Source organism: Phodopus roborovskii, unplaced genomic scaffold (assembly GCF_943737965.1).
Source record: "Phodopus roborovskii unplaced genomic scaffold, PHOROB, whole genome shotgun sequence".
Taxonomy (NCBI): domain Eukaryota; kingdom Metazoa; phylum Chordata; class Mammalia; order Rodentia; family Cricetidae; genus Phodopus; species Phodopus roborovskii.
Genome location: NW_026126008.1, coordinates 110847 through 114902, shown reverse-complemented (window position 1 = coordinate 114902; position 4056 = coordinate 110847). Strand labels below are relative to the sequence as shown.

Here is a 4056-nt window from a genome sequence, read left to right as displayed (position 1 = left end):
TCTCTCTCTCTCTCCTGTCTTCTATTCTTAACCGGGCTATATCTTCCTGGTCGCACATGTTTTCCTTTCCTCCCCCTCCTTTTCTCCTACTTCTCTCTCCATTCACTGCCCCCGTTCCTGCCACTTCCCCTGTGCTCTGGGAGACCAAACAGCATCTTAACCATTTTCATTTCCTGTGTGTTTGATAAATGTGTAAGGTTATTTTTTTCTTTTTCTTAAATATAGGTTTTCAAAGTAGCAATGGTTCCAGTCATGGAACTCTATTGACAATGCTAGCCTTGAACTGACAGAAATACACCTCCCTCTACCACCTGAGTTCTGGGATTCAATCCCTCTACCTCAACTTCCTTGTGTATATCTAGTTTATATCTGGTGTATATCTGTTTTGATCTTCGTGAACTATAATTTTGTTTGAGAGTGTGCTAGGTGTGTTACTACCATGCTTAAAGATTTCTGTTGAGTTCGTAAAATTACTTAGGACAGAAAACAAGGACATCCTCAACCCATGTGGAAGACTGAGCCTGTTACCATTCTTGCTTCAACATCATGGAATGCTTTCTTCTTTGCCTGCCACTCCCAGGAAAGGAGCTGTGAATCAACCCACTACACAGACTAATGATTTTGACTCTGTTACAGAAGGCAACTTTTCCAAACTCTGGCCCTGCTGAATGCAAAGTGGCTGTCCATGGCTTGACTCCTCCACTGGTGGCCAATGTTTCAGGCCCTAGAAATCATGGATGCCCTGCCATTCCACAGAATCCAAGAGGCCCGAAACCACCACCACCTCATCTAGATTCTCGAAAGTATGTCCCATCAAAGGGATTTGCAGTCCCAAGGTTTCCTCCAAAGTCAGGTAGGCTTTTTAAAAGGCCCTTATATGAATAAATATGTATCTTTGTGTTCCTTCAAGTCTGGTTCCTGTTACTATGAGAAACACTGGCCAGAAGCAACTTGAGGGAGAAAGGGTTGTCATGGCTCACAGGTAACAGTCCAGCAGCAAAGAAGTCAAGATTTCACCTTGAACTACCTTAGGGAATTTTGAATTTTAAATGTACTGTGATAGTTCAGAAGATCATCAAATTTACAAGCACTTTTTTTTCTCCTCAAGGCAGTGTTTTTCTAAAGCTTTTGATCCTGTCCTGGAATTCACTCTGTAGACCAGGCTAAGCTTGAACTCACAGAGATCCACCCATCTCTGCTTTCCAATTCTTGGATTAAATGCCTGTGCCACCAATACCTAGCTAAAAACCGGTTTCAGGTCAAAATTATGCATATATCATTTTATAGAAATGTGTACTGAGGCTAATATTTACATTACTTATTTATATTTTGTCTTAAGATTACTGGCTAAAGTGTTTAAAGTATTTCTTCTAGGTAGTTGTTCCCACATTATCATATTTAAAATCTAAGATCATATTAATTATTTGCTGAATTCATTGAAATTTCTTCTTACACTTACATTTTAAAATAAAAGTTATTGCTTTTACAGCATACCTTCCCCTTTGGAATCAGAAGTTTCTACACAATAAATCATGTTTTAAAGTAATAGAGAAGAACCAGCTTAGTTACCCCTTCCTGTTCTCTTCCCTCATATCTATTCTTAACCTTCCAAGAGTATGACATGTATTTTCTTTTGGAAGTTTTGTAGTTGTCCATGTCATTACAGAAAATTTATTTAGGATATCATGCCAGGATCACTGATTTCAATGTTACTCTTGAAAGTTTTACTTCATTGAAATATGTCTTGAGTGTATTTACTTCATTACAATATGTCTTGAGTGTATTCCTGAAATTGTTGGTGTTGTTCTTATGAATCCCATGTAGGTAAGAAGTCCACTTTAATTATCAAGATTATTTGTAAGATCAAATATTGTGGTGTGAGTTTTGTTTACCAGTATGGGCTGTATTTTGTGGTTTACCGTGGGTGCCATACAGGATTTCAACCTCCACTGTCCTTTACTCATCTCTTGCAACAGAGTAGAATGTGTATAAACTGAGGGGCTTTTGACTTAGCCTTCTCCCAACTTCTGGGTTCTTCCCCCACCCTCTCTTTTGAGAAGTAGAAATGAACTCTCTCCATACTTGATTCTGCCTTCCAAACAATCTGCCCCAGAACTTCCACAAACACAGGAGACCTGACCATTTCTATGGCGGTCATTTCTTCTCATTTTCAGTTCAAGATCACTTTTGTTACTTATGTGATTATATTGTTGCTCAAATTGCAGCTTAATGGAAACATATTGTCAGGATAGTAGTTTGTAGAAAAGATGATTTAAATAAGAATCTTATGAGTAAATCATTTAAACTTCATTTTATTCTGCATAGTGTATTTTACTTTGATTATGTCATCCATAATTGTGGAAGTTTTATACAGGCAATCTCATAATTGATGTATCTTAAACTCAAAAAGTTGTTTCTTTATTCCAGAAATGTGTTCACCATGATTGTAGGCAAAAGTAAAGGTAACTGTGTGTTTAATCAAATGAATTTTAATTGATTTAAAGCATTGTTTGTCTTTGGTATTACTGAAACCAGCCAGTTTCCTAAAAATATTTTCCACTAAATTAGTCTTTTCACCTGTGCAAAAAATTAGTCCTTCAAAAGAGAATTTTGTGGGACTGGACTGATGGTGACTCATTAGTTAAGACTGGAATCTAGTGCAGATAAGAGGACATGGTCTTGGTTCCTAACATCCGCATGGCAGTTCCAATCCCAGGGAATCCAATGGCCTCTTTGCCTATAATTTCACAATGTATGTATGTGGTGCTTACCATTACATTAAGTTCACAGATATTCATGAAGTATACCAACATGAATATAGTGTACAAAGCATTCATTGTTGCAAAAGGCATACACATAGTGCACTAAGCATGCATGTAGAGCACAGGCATGCATGCAATGCTATGTACAATATGCTTGCCCATGTTATACAGCATACAAGGTATGTACCAGCATGTATGTAATGCTCTATACATGTATGTAATTCATGGTTGTGAGTATATAGTCCAGAGGCATGCAAGTACACAAAATAATTGCATACGTAAATTACAGAAAGAAAACTAAAAATAACAAAACAACATAAAATAACTTAAAATATTTTTCTTTTTCTTTTTTTAACGTAAATTAACCCATTTGTTAGAGGCAGGGGTTCTCAAGCAATAGCATTTCTACTGGTCTTTCAGTTCCTTCAGTCTTCTGATGGCAGACTTCACTGTGACTGCAGAAGTAGTGTTGTATGTCCGGGCCCCTCCTGCCACTGAATTCATGCAGGAACCACAGTGCCAGATGCCAACTGCTCATCTCATAATCTTGGTCTTGCCACAGAAGGAGCAAGTGTACTTGGCGTGCTGGTGGATTTCAATTTTCTTCACCATTTTCCGGAGGGAGGCACCAAAGCGGGTCCCGTATTTCCCGAAGATCCCGACCATCTTGGCGCGTTTAGCCATGTAGCTGGAACCTAAGCCCAAGCCCAGGGAGCACATTTTTCTTTTTTCTTTTTCATTCTTTCTTTCCTTTCTTTCTTTCTATTTATTCATTTAATTATTTATTTTGAGACATGGGACAGGGTTTTTCTTTGGCTTTGGAGGCTGGTCATGGAACTAGTTCTTGTTCATGAAGCTGGTCTCAAACTCATTTAATCTGCCTGCCTCTGCCTCCCAAGTGCATGGATTAGAGGCATGCACCACCATTGCCTAGCCAACATTTGTGGATTTTCTGATTTGTGTATCTTACAAAGTATGCACCCTACTACTTTTAGTTAGATATAAATGACCCAAAATAAAGCAATACATTTTAAAACCTTAAATATGTTTTATACTTGAAAGAAAGACAGGATATTGTCTAATTGTCTAATGAATTTCAGGATTTTCTTTTGTTCACTGACTAGTTTTAAGGTTCAAAACCAATGGGTGTGTGTGTGTGTGTGTGTGTGTGTGTGTGTGTGTGTGTATGTGTGTTTGAGAGACAGATATACAGAGAGAGAGAGAGCATGCACAAGCAGACACAGGCACACCCAATTTCATGCTGGATATATGGTGATTAGTTAATAGCTGTAAG

At 38.0% G+C, this 4056-nt stretch overlaps 1 pseudogene; it reads right to left on the bottom strand.

The window, feature by feature from the left end:
* Positions 1–3148: 3148 nt before the first annotated feature.
* LOC127218270 (60S ribosomal protein L37a-like) lies at positions 3149–3482 on the bottom strand (annotated as a pseudogene).
* Positions 3483–4056: the final 574 nt, after the last annotated feature.